This window comes from Boleophthalmus pectinirostris, unplaced genomic scaffold (genome assembly GCF_026225935.1).
Source record: "Boleophthalmus pectinirostris isolate CB_2022bp ecotype Guang Dong unplaced genomic scaffold, ASM2622593v1 HiC_scaffold_4, whole genome shotgun sequence".
Classification (NCBI taxonomy): Eukaryota; Metazoa; Chordata; class Actinopteri; order Gobiiformes; family Gobiidae; genus Boleophthalmus; species Boleophthalmus pectinirostris.
In genome coordinates this window covers 17,811,617-17,824,980 of record NW_026571353.1, presented here as the reverse complement: position 1 = coordinate 17,824,980, position 13,364 = coordinate 17,811,617, and the positions used below count along the sequence as shown (strand labels likewise).

General features: G+C 43.0%; 1 pseudogene; it reads right to left on the bottom strand.

Annotated features, from left to right (window-relative positions):
- Positions 1–2,995: 2,995 nt before the first annotated feature.
- LOC110169783 (uncharacterized) lies at positions 2,996–6,257 on the bottom strand (annotated as a pseudogene).
- Positions 6,258–13,364: the final 7,107 nt, after the last annotated feature.

Below are 13,364 nucleotides of genomic sequence, written 5' to 3'. Positions count from 1 at the left end.
TGATTTGCTTGACTTTTTACTCTTATCTGCCACTTCCCAGTCTCTTCTTCTCTCCTATATGCCTTTAACATGCTGACCAGCACTGCATGACAATTAGTGAATGACAATGCTTTGTCTTTTCCACACTCGATAATATGGAAGTTTGAAGTTACCGGTGGAGCCCTTGGTGCTTTAGAGATAATGACAGTTGCAGACAGTGCTCAGTGTTCCCTGCTGTTACAGTTTGTACCACACAATAATATAATATATACGTAATCATCAGTTTGAACATGTTCATCTGTGTTTCTCATCAATCCCCGTAATCTCATAGTTTAGCACAAAGGGCCATTTCAACAGTATGCTTTTCACCCCAGGCACTAAATACAGGTTTTAAATGACTGACTAGTTTACTTTAGAAAAGAAAACTAAAGCATGAAAATATCTCTAAATGAAACAAAATGATACAAATATATTTCCCCAGACCACACAAGATTTAGACAGTGAAGTTTGTGTAGTTCAGATGGTTACAAGCACCCTACCAATCTGTTTTAGCATTTACCAATGTTTTTGTGTACATTTTGTTGTTACTTATATATATTTTGTTCCCACTGGAGTACTACCTCTGCACAGTACAGTGTTTCCTGCATACTATTGGACTATACATCTTCCATTACACAGCATTCTGTTATTTATGCATCTATCATCTCACTCATTCAATTCTCTGCTGTATAGGAAAAAGCATATGTGAGCATTTAAACTGCATTTCTTAGTGCTTTATGCATCTATAATTCACAACATAGCACTCTGACAACGGCTGTTTTTAAAAGCAGGAAAGTAAATATGCAAATGTTGGTGAGTATTTTCTTTTAAAAACACATAACGATATAATTACGCAGTTAGAGATGGTTACATGCATTGCCAAACGCAGCCCATGCGGTTCCTGGTTGGGTGGTTTCGTATTTGAATGGTCCAAAGTAGCAGATTGGAAATGGCTGAAGCAAATCATTGGCTTTTAAGTTAAATGTTCTCTTCCAGAACCTGCCTCTGTGGCCTTGCTTATCTTGGTTCACCCTGCAGTTGCGCGCACACATAAAGACATACAGGGGGATCAATACCACAACGCATAAAAGAAGCCAGCATAATAAAGTTGACCAGCTGGGCCCTGCACCTGCCTATGGCCAATGTCAAGTGACCAGATCAGGACCCCCACTTAGCTCAAAACAGAGGAGACAGGACCTCCACAGACACTTATATGAAATTTAAATGCTTCTTTTTGACTGTGGCTTTCTTCTTCAGTGGTTCCAATTCATGTGCTGCCATCTGGTTTTGAAGATCATATAGGAGTAAATAGCCCATTGATTGTGTGTCGAATCATTTTTATTTATTTATTCAATTTTATTTAGGATTTATGAATGGTTGGGGCATTTACCCATTTACTTGAACTGTAAGATCTCATCTCCCTTTGCTTCATGTTTTAATTAACCTTTCTTTTTACTTTGTGGACATATCGTTGCCTTGACCACATGCAGATTACATGACTTGTGCTGTGGGTAATTTCTTCTAATAAAAATATGTCAGCGATGTCACTCCAACATGCTCCCAAAGCATACATCTTAGAATCCAATTTCCTATGTAAACATTCTCTATATTTGCACATGTGCCTTTTTAGACTAGTTTTCTATATCGACAGCTCATTGCAAATCTGACAAAAGGCATTGAAGACAGCATGGGGATTGTCATAACTAACAATAGCACATGGTTTCAGTGGTGGAAGAAGTGCTCAGATTTGTTACTTGCAAACCTGCATCTCTCCAGCTCTCACTGTTGCAGCTCGGGTCAGAGTACTGGACCGGCTCGGGTACCCGCAGACTTAAGAGAGAGAGCCCGTAACACCAGCACGCAGAGCAGGGTGTCCGCAAAGCGCGATCGGGCGACAGCCGCACTTACCTCCGTGCAGAGCGGAGCTCTACAGCGGTCCTTTCGCCTGCGGTCACCAAACGGTCCACGTGGGCGCACCCGCTTTTTGGGTTAGTCCTGGGTTATCACGGGCATGGGTGGTAACAGATGGAATGTTAATGGGTCCGGGTGGGTGCGTGTCTAAAAATGGACCTGTGCAGGACTCTGGGTCGGGTCACGTTGGTCACGTGCGGTGATTGCAGTGGCCCAACATGCACCGCGGTGGGCCTCTTAGTACCGCGGTGATTCATTTTTGCGGTTATTGCGACAGCCCTAGCGACTGAGGATATGAATTTCTGGGTCAGGTACACCCGCCTTGGCAGCAGCCGTGGCAGCACCAATGCGGAAAGAATACATGGAAAATTAACAGGGAGATATGCCTGAAGAGAGTAGGACTTCTCGGAAATGTTTACAGAACCACAACCTGGAAGATATCTTGCCCGTTTCTGTAAGGAAAAGTGGCTGGTTGGAGGAGGAATCGGAGCCACGACGGAGGGCGAGATATTTAATGAAAAGCTCGTAAGGACTTAGTGAGTTAAGTGAGGTGAGGTGGATAAAGAAAGTGTTTCCCAAAAGTTTTACTTCTACAGAGAGCGAATCTGGAGAATGTATAGCAAGATCAGAAAGCCTGGGGTGGATGGACGAGTTGAAAACGCTTGACGATGGAGCAAACTCAGAACATCGGAGAAAGCCAAGGAAGTCTAAGAGGAATATGCATTCGAGGGTCAGGTCCACAGATGGTGAGTGGTATCTGGAGCGAAAGAGTGTGAATACAAAGGTAGAGGATATCATGCCAAAGGTCAGCTTGTAAATGAAGTTAATTGCTGAGAAATAGGCTGAGGCTGGAGGTGGAGACGTGGATGTTCCTGGAGTGATGTGAGGAGCTGATGAAGCTGCAGATGGTGCTGATGTGAAAAGAACTGAGGCGGAGCTGATGGAGATTGAGAAAAACTTTGAAGCTATTCCACCCGGTGAGGTAGGTAGAAAGTAAGCGCGGGGCAAGGCTGTCGAGGATGGCATGTTGCAAGATGGAGAGGAGAGGAGCAAGAGCCGGGGTAGTTTAATTGAAGATCATGGCCAAAAATGGAGGAACTGCAATGGGCTCTTCGTTCAAGTGCAGAGCCAAGCTTCTGAATCTCTGGAAATTGAAACGAGAAAGCGAATCGGGCAGTGGAGTTTAAGTAACCTGGAATATGAGCGGATGACAAACTGAGCAGACACTAAAGTACGTTTTTGGAGGAAGTGAGCAATCGTGGGGGAGCGAGACCTTCCCTCGTTGACCATGACATCGCTGTCGCAATGGATAAGAATGCACCTACTGGACCACTCGTGCCGCCAAAAAATGGCTGCAATAATGAGGGGGTATAGTTCGAATAAGACAGAAGAGCTGTCAGCTGGCCTGAGAAGAACTCGGGAGGCCACATGGAAGCGAACCACCTTCCCTGGTAAAACCCTCCGAATATGACTGAAGGAGCTGCATCAGTGAAAAGCTGGATGTCTTCAGGAAGGGACACGAATTCATCGTAGAAGGAGATGCCATTCCAGGAATCCAGAAAATGTTTCCATAGGCGCATGTTGGGCCTGAAAGCTTCGTTCAGCGGTATAATATCATAAAGGGATTCGACAGATTTGGATTTCGTGAGATGTGAAAGGAAGGGCTTGCCCTGAAGGATGATGTGGATAGCATAATTAAGGTGACCGAGAAGTACGAGGAGCTGTCTCGTTGCATGAGGTTGCAAGACTGAAGTAGGAGAAGAGCAGGGAGAGACGCTTGGAATGAGATCGAATCAAGTGTGATGCCGAAAAACTCGATAGTAGTACAAGGGCCTAGGTTCTTTTCCTTGGACAAGGGAACTCCTAGATTGGAAAAGGCGTTGATGAGGCTTCAGACAAAGAGCCAAAGATTCTAGGGCTGCTGCGGCAGCCAAAGGTCAGGCATACGGCGAAGTAATAGAACCCTTTCCAGAAGACACCACAGTAACGCCAGAAATCCGGGTGGATGGGCAGGACGCTGGTGATGTCCGTTTTAGAGAGCCACACTCCGCGGCCTGCAAGATGAGAGAGATGGTGTGATTGATGGTGGCATACTGAATGGAAAAATGTGGGTCGGGAATGAGACTGTTGATGCTGGGAACGGCTGTGCCGTGAGGGGAAGATAGGTCATCGATGAGACCTTCTTCCTGGTGTACTTGCGTGTGGAAATGCCAATAGGGCTGATGCAGAAAGTCTCGAAAGGAGCACGTTTGAATGGGCCGATCATGAACCCTTAGGCGAGTCCCTATGCCAAAAGATTGTTCATGATGGTGGGATCTGTGAGCACGGACTGGAGATTTCTATATGAGTGTGAAGTGTCTGACAGAACTTCAATGCCAGTGTGAAAACTGTTACTTAAACCATCGACCAGGAAATTAATGAACTTGAGATTGGGGTGATCATGGAGAGCAATGGAAAGCACGTTTACCTTGACAGGGGTGGTAGCGGTGTAGGGAGCGCTATTTTTCGTCAACGGTGAACAGATTGTGCGGGCAAGAGCTGTGCAGGCAAGGCAAGTGCAGGCGCTGCCGCATAAAGAGCAGTGTGGAGAAACATGCAACTCGAGACACTGCAACCCCAATTGTTAAAATTACTGCAGATCATCCTTCCTTCCTGATACAGGATGGGGCGCCTCTACTGATGGGTACAATGGCGATGGGGCGGGCTGAGGAAACGGGCGAGGAATCATGGGTGGAGGAGGAGCGGCAGAAGACAGGAGATTAAACACTGGATTCTTCAAGGCTGGGGGACGATTACAGGAGGGCGTGGCCACTTAGCAAGCTGAAGAGGGATGGGAGGGAGCTCCGCAGAGGTCACACAAGAGAGAAGCGTGAGCTGCGAAGACCCTGCAGTAGAGCTCAGAATCCAGGACCCCCCAGTAAGTGCCGTGGTTGAATTCCAGGAGCCTGCCTGCTGCTTGTGTAGAGAATAGAACATTATATGTGAAACCGGTATAGAAACCGGTTCCACCGTAACTTCGTGAACACGTCCCATCTACTTGTTTTTCTTGTATTCTACGTACGTACAGAAGACATACATGAAAAAATAAAAATAGCAAGATATATGTAATTATGTAGTAAAGAAAAAAATTATAATTTTTTGACATTTGAATACATAATATTTAAAAAAAAAAAAATCTGTGAAATCAACCATTCTGAGAAGAATCTGGACCAGTGTTTACTTCAAACCCATAAGAAAAAAAAGAAAAAAATCTAAACAATTTAATAGGAATTTTATATGAATTCTGCCTGGACTTTTTGCCTAATGTCCCTAAATTTCATGTTTAGTGAAATATGCTTCAGCTTTGACATGGAAATGGTCAAGCCCCAATAAATGCTCAATCTACTGTCTATCAGAGCATCCCCAGGAGCACCAGCTATACCTATGCACATCTATGGTTTTGTAGGAGACTTGACTCTCAAAATAAAAAAACAAACAAACAAAAAGCCACATCTTCTGGAAATGATGAACTCATTATCAAGACAATTACACTACATTATACCTCACTTTAGAGATGGGCGGTATCCAAATGTTGACACCGTTAAACCTTCTCAGGATTTTACCGCGGTATACGGTATTACTGTGTCACCAAAATGTTTTATTACGATTTTGGTAAGCTACAAAGTAGAGCCCTGCAGCAGGCGGCCCGCGGGACCCGACGCAAAACAGTGCGGTGCGGGACACATTTTGAAAACTCATTGCAGGCGCGGGCGAGAAAGGGACAACAGAGCACGGGAGCAGGCGGGTGGGATAATAAACTGCAGTCCCGCAAACTCAGCTTGGGAAAAGCGGAGCAGGTGATGTCGCAATATAAGGAAAAGGCAAGAGCAAATTCAATGGGGGTGAGATCCTTGGATCGCAAAGGAGTGGTCTGTAGCATTTGTGAGGTGAGACCCTGGCTGGTTAGTATATCACGTGGTTGGCTCGTGATGGAAAGGGGGCTGCTAAGACGGCAAGGCTAAAAAGCAATGGAACAGCTTAGATTTGTTATCCTGGCGGCTGAAAACAATGCCTTTCTTCTTTAGTTCCTGCTTGAGACCGGCCACGGTCCAGCTTCTGATGTCCCGCTTGTTGAGAGTAGCCCGCAGGGACACGTGCGCGGGGAAGTGCGCGCAGGGACCTGCACGGTCGAGACCATTGTCATGGAGTGCACTGGTCCCCAGGCGGCTGCCAGGTGAGCAGCAAACAAGAAGAGGCGAAGGAGGGAGAGGAGAGCGAGGATCCCGCTGCCTGCGGAGGAGATTACGGCAGGTGTACACCCCGGAGAGAGAGCTCCGCGATGGAGGCATTGGGAGATGGCGCTCAGAAGGCTAGACGAGGCACTCCAGCTCACTTCCGGACCTACTACTACTCGGACCGAACTGAGGAGCGTTGTGAATGCTCGCGGCCCTCCAGAACCCGTCTTTGTAAGATTGCCATGAGTGTGAGGAGATGGTGGACTGTGACACGCCGAACAGGACAGAATCTGAATCGGACGGGTTAATGATTAGCTCTTGATCCATGTCCTGCTACAAATGGGCTTCTGGGAAATTAGAGGTGTGGTCGAAGTGAGTTGTGGTTCGCTAATGAGGAGGAGAGGGTGGTCAGGGCGTGGTCCTGCTCCTGAAGCTCAGTTAATTATATTAACTCCACGTAGCTATTAAAGTCCCAGTTTAAAAATGCACTTAAAATATTTCGCACTGATTTTGAGATCTTATCAATGTCTTATAAGGCTTAAATTGTTTTTTCTTCTCTATTTTTCTTTGTATATTTTTGCAGTTGTTAAAAATAAATCCCTCAGCCTTTTAAGCAGGTCTCAAACTATAATAAAAATACTTTACTTTTTCAATGCAGTTAAAAAATGTAGAGGAATAGTACATATACCTGCTCTCAAATGTCGTGAAGTAACAGTAAAATGTACTTAAGTAAAGTACAGATACCTGAAATGTATACCGTACTTAAGTACAGTACCGTATTTTACTACTTATACTTTGTTATGCTCTGCCACTGATGGAAATAAAACTTCATGATGTACAAGTTTCAATTATGTTACCCTCCACCAAATGCTCATAAACAATAACATGACTCTTGTGGGTTTTTCTTTTTCTGTCCACAGGCATGAGAATAGACAATATACAGGATATACAGTGGTCAACTATCTAGAGTGTTGAGGCTGACCATATAACGCAATCCAACCCACAACACATAACTCAAACAGTTATGGGGGTTAATGGGGGTTTTGACAGATACAGGTTCCTGAGCAGTGCACTATGATGGCGCAGAAGATGTCATAATGTTATGCACAATTTGTGGACAGCTACTCAAGTCAACAAATGCTTCTATTGAATCTTAAGCACCATTTTCAAAACTCTATACTTCATACAACAGTGATGAACCGTATCAGATAAAGGACATTGGATATTGCTGCTCTTTTGGGCCATAAACAGATAGTAGTGGCATTGGAGTTGCAGTTTAATTACCATGAACTGCTCCCCTGTGCTCCTTCTATCTCCCCAACAGCATTTCTTGCTCTGCCTCAAATGTGAGTAGGTACTGCAATGTGGCTGTACATCATTTAGACTGTCTGTCTGTTGAACTTTGGCTCTCATGGCGTGATCCAGTCTGCTGCTGTGGACAAATTAAACATGCATCTATATCTGATATAGGTGCACTAACAAGCTGGATGGCCTTGGTTTTTCTATCCAGAGCGCTGTTCTTTTTTCATCTCTTGTCAAGGCTCACGGCTCCTCTCAGTATTGGGCTGTTCACCTGGGGCCAGGCAAAAGGCCAGAGTGAGATAATATTGACAGAAGTCGTGGCAGGGCTGAAAGTGTAGCACTCTAGAAAATACAGGGCTAAAACCAAAAGATTGACACTGGTAGAGGAATGAATCCAGTAGGAAATAAAAGAAGACACTGCTCTTTTAAAATTTGATTACTTAAGGGGGGGGATCTATTATTAAACTATTATTATTACTTACACACATTAAAACAATTTCTGAAATATGTTAGATATAATCATAAGCCTTAAACATCATAATCAAAAAACTTGCTTTCTGTAATTAGAAGTTCTGCTACTTCTTTCACTGTGTACTGCCTCTAATGCCTCTATTGAGCTACTAAACACACTGGCACTATTAACCTTAGCACTACTTTTATTTACAAATTCTAAGAGTCCAATTAACATTTACTGCTGACGGGAGGAACGCTTAAAGATGCACTATAACCTTTCTGGAGGGTCCTCATCTGCTTGTTAAATTATCGCCTTTCCCTGGATGCTCATGACATAAAACTTATCTTTGCAGAGACAAGCAGGTGACGCCACCAGGCCAAGTTATAGGTCAGATCTGTGGAGAGGCCTTACTGATATTATTAATGTTTTTCAAGGCATGTTTAGCTGTAAAAGCATGTGTAATTGAATATATGCAAAATGGACATTCATTGCATACTCTGAAACATTCCAGCAAAGCAATCACATATCCATGGAGGCAAGCAGGCGGCAGACCCCCTTCAGAGAAGTTATATCAGTTTCCTTTAAGTAGCCTAAAATACCTTTATCTTAAGCTGGATGCATAACATAGTCAAAAGTAAAGAGTTGTGACAGAGAGTAGAGTTTGAGCTGTGTGGTTATTGATGGTGCTGGCTGTGTCTGTGAGCGCTCAGAGGACGCACTTGGCCTGATGATGTATGGCCCTGCTCTGCTCCGGCTGCACTGCGGGACAGCCGAGTGGGATTGAGGCTCGGTGGGGACCCGTGTTTCACTTCTGCCTCTCAGCTGGAGCTGCGGAGGCCAGACCCGTGCTCCGAGTGCCGTACATCATAATTCCTCTGAGATCCACTGAACCACAGAGAAAGGCCCCTCTCTCACCTACGCCTTGACCTAAACCAAACAACAAGACTTCCTGCTGAAATCTCACGCTCCCAGACAAGGATAGACATAAAGTTGTCATCAATAAATAAAAGCATGCACACACTTTATTTTTCCCTTGGCATAAATACGTACAATTTGTCGTGCCCACTGCCAGCACACGCACATACACAGATGCTCACACTTCAAAGTCTCTCTGTGCTAAGGCAATTTGCACTCCACAAGATCTCTGGCACCACCAGCATATAAATAAGGCTGGTCGGAGCACACAGTAACAACCTGTCAGGTTAGATGAGGACAATGAAGATGTCTATCTGTCCCGCGTCCTGCTGAGTGGAACACACTGTGACTATGGGGCAAACTATACAGACTTAGCTACCAGCTCAAGTCTAAAGGGTTATTAGTATTGATTTAATGTACCTGCACTACTCCACAAACTTTGATGAGACTTTAATTCCTCTGTATGTTCTGCATTGAAGTTATGTCAACCTCACACAAAGAAAGCTTAAAGACAAGACAATCCTGGAATAAAGGTGTAGAGGCCATGCTGCTGATCTTATGTATGGATGCTGCAGCGTTACGTAGACTTTGAAAGAAAAGAAAAGGTCAGTTATGTTATGTTAGCAATGTTCAAAATGTTTTATATTCTGTTTCACATACACATCATTCATTCATATTGGTGACAAGATGAATGAGGTGTCTTGCCCAAGGACACTATAGCAGGCTGCCCTGCTAAACCACCAACTTTTGCCTCTTGCAAATCCAATAAGACCATAACTCCAAAAGTCTTTCACTGACGGCCAGGAATAACTGAATGCTTATACCTGAAATAGCCTATGTATTCCTCTGCTTTGGTCTGAGTTTAACCATCTTAAAACCATCAGAATTATTTCAAAAAGTGTACAAAACTAAATTTGTAGTACCACTTGTTTACCGTGTGTGCCATATTGGAGTATCCAATGCAGGTGAATTAGTTAATGTTACCTCTCTATTGCACGGACCCTGTTTATAGCTTTCTCATTTGGCCCTTTATCCTGTCTGATCTCTCTAAGCTGTGGTGTTAATAGAAAAACAGCTGCTAATGATTTGGGTTTTGAAGCAGGTTTAAAGCGGTACAAGGTGACTGGAACGCTGCCAGTGCTGTGCGCATGCAGCTCTCTTCAGGTGTTAACTGCAGGATATAAACTCCCAAATAAAGCCACCCATCTCCCCTTGTACTACTCAATACTTTAGGGGCTAACAACAACTAACTGCTTAGAGAAGTCTTAAGCATCTGCTAATAGGGAGTATATGGAGTGTAACAGAGCTATAAATTGCTCTGAGATGCATGGTCAGGTTGTGTGCACAGAATGCTGAATACCGAAACAGTTCTTCCAAAATCTGCTGGCAATAAAACACACACAATATGTTGGCTTAAACATCGTTGTATCTGCAGGAAAACCCATGAGAAGCAGTGGCATATGTTCAAACGGTGTAATGATAAATACTCACATCAGATGTAACAATATGGCCACCTGGCTAATATGGGTTTAAACTGGGTGCCAGTGCTTAGTGGTTTCTTTTAGTGCTCTCCCAGCATCCAAAAGGTCAGTGGTTGGATTGCAGCTCAGAGCAAAACATGCACACTGTTGTGTCCTTGTGCAAAACACGTCACCCATCTCAGCATATATGTGGTGTGATTTGTAGTGGTGCAGGGGCTGTGTAATTGTTTCAGGTTGAGCCTAATCAAATAAGGCTACATTTATATGATGACGGTCTGAACAGAACACACAAAAGTGGTGTCGTGTCTTCACTTTTTATTCTGTATTTAGATAAGCGCTTTCGGGAGGAAATCTGTGTGCATACGGTGATGCAAAAGTGTGTGGAATTCGATTGGGTATGCGTGCCATGTGACTAGGTGGTGATGTATGTGATGTAAATGTGTACGCGACAGATCTGACCAGAGTTTTGCGTCTTGGGCAGTGTAGACGGAAACGCTACGGCAGAGTGTATTAAACCTTTCCACTCTGGAGGGTGGTTTCAGATTTTTGCATTTTTAAACCCCAAAAACGCCGTCACCATCTAAACGAAAAGTACGTCTGATAAAATATTTTGTGGTTTTACCCACAAGCATTCTCATGTAAACAGGCCCTGAGAATATATTTGAAATAGGCTATATGCCTTCATTTCATACATTTAAATGCAATAAGTGTAAATGCAATAAACTACAATACCCCTCTTAAGCTGAAGGTTTGGTGGTGTTCTGTCACAGCTATATGGCCATTATCAAACTTCCATATTGAAATCCTATTAATTTAGCTCTCCTACAAGACCCTATAACAGGCAACATAATGCAAGTGGTCATTATGTTTTGTAAATTCGCTATTGGCTTTAACATTTCCTGCTCGAATCCCTGTAATGAGTAGTGGCATGTGTGCAAACTGTGATATGATAAGCATTGTAGAGCCAATAATGTGTTTGGCTGACGACTCTTGTGTTGAACCGTAAAAATATAGGCTAGTAAACCAGCACTTATACTTATATTTATACTATACAAAAAGGGCCAAGTTGGTGAGAAATGGCTTTCACTATCGTATAATTAAGCCCCTGAACATCACCCCAGTATTTGACAAATGTGTTAATACTTACACTCTAATTAAAACTGAGGCTGGATGCTCTTACAAAGATCCTGCTTAGACATCACCAGCCTAAAATTGCACTTTCTTGCTAGTACGTTCTCTTTTAAGATACGACTAAACTCACTGGTGTTATTAGGTGTAGTAAACTTCTTCTCCTTGGATATTTTTTTTCCCCCCAGTATCCTTTAGGCCTCCATTCTGACACTGATGCCCAATATAGCCTACATCAAGTCAGAATTAAATTATGTTATTATGAAATTGTTAGATTGAATAATTGCAAGAAGCAGTTATAACCAAGTGTACCTAATAAAGTGGCCAGTGGCTGTATATAATGAAGTTTTCCGTGTCGTCTCCCGTGTTGGCATTATCAGGTTGAGCTGAGCCGGTAATTGCCTATCTGTAACAAAGGCTTTCACAAGGGGGCACTGTTGTCATTCACTGCATTACGACTCGCACGCTTTTTATTGTTCGTTTCTTTCTAGATGGTATCACACGTGAAATGAAATTATGTTATTCTTTATACGCATGGGGGCATTATTAACAACAGGGCGCTTCCTCCACTCTTCTTCCTGTTCTTAGTCAAATGAGCGCATTGCTGATACAGGGGCCAGTGTCTCCATTGTGCTGCCAGCTCTCCGGGTCCCTGTTAATTTCCTAGCTCAGTGGCAAGGCACTCATTATCTGAGGATGGGCATCTACAATGAATAATTATGCCGGGGAACGGTTTCAAATTGTGAAAAAAGTACTTAAAGTGAGAAAGCGCACGTCCACTAAATACTGACTAGAAGCTATACTCCCTGTCATTTTAGCTTTCAGTCTTCAAAAGGTGTATTTGGTGAACTCCCAAAGAAACGTTTTGAAAAGCGTGTACTGCGTAGAATTTTGTATTTAGTGTCTGTTTTGTGCTTTTATCACATTTGGTTCACTGAAGGCAAGTTGTTAGGCTCTATGGGCTCTATGCATATAAGACAAATCAAGGCTTAAATTAGCACCTGTCTTTTAAGTGTAATTATATGGTAAACTCAATGTCACATCCACATCGCTATCTCAATTTTAAATCCAATTATGGGCTATTTGTATCGATTTCAGAACAAGCTGCACAGTAGTCTTGCAGTAGTAAAGAGGCATTTAAAAGTTCCTTGCAAAATCATATATTACATTTACTAGAATCTAACATTTCATGAATTGCTCAGAATAGCTCTTCATCAGGCACCTGTTGAATCAGATCTTTTTGGCTGCAATTTTAATATTTTAATTCAAAAGAGAGGAAAATGACCGATTTGTAAATTTGATGCATTTCAAAGATTAGATACATGGGTTGGAATAATTTTAAATAAATCAAAAATGTTAAAAGACAGAAAAATGCAAAAAACTTGGTAGGGAAGGTCTGTGTGTTCTGATTCAAACTACAGCACGTCAAATTGTCTAAAATATTTAGTGTTAGAAAGATGTCCGAAAACATGCATCTCATGTATGGAGCTGCTACGCGGGCAGGTGGTTCTAAAGTGATGCCTAGTCCAAGTCTATATTTATCCTGTTGGAAATCACATTCTTAAATGGGTCTGGCTGAGAGCAGATGTAATTTGACTACACCACTATAGACAGATAAAAGTGGACATGTAGACACATCATATAAAGAATGAAGTTTATATCTCAAATAAAAGCATCCAAAGTGCAACATAAATACATTATCTATAGAGTAATTATTTTATTTTGTTTTGTCTTGCAGTTTGGGCAGGCTTGTTGTTGATAACCTGAAACCAACATCAAACAGCAGCATAAGCCACGTATTTCTCAGCACTCGCACTGCTGTAGCCACTCACAGCTCTGACCAATAGGAACGTTTGGGAGTCATTAAGATCCCTCTCTCCTGTCAGTCATGTGCCTGGTAGAGAAATATGTGGACTACACAGCAAAGCAATAAGTCATGGT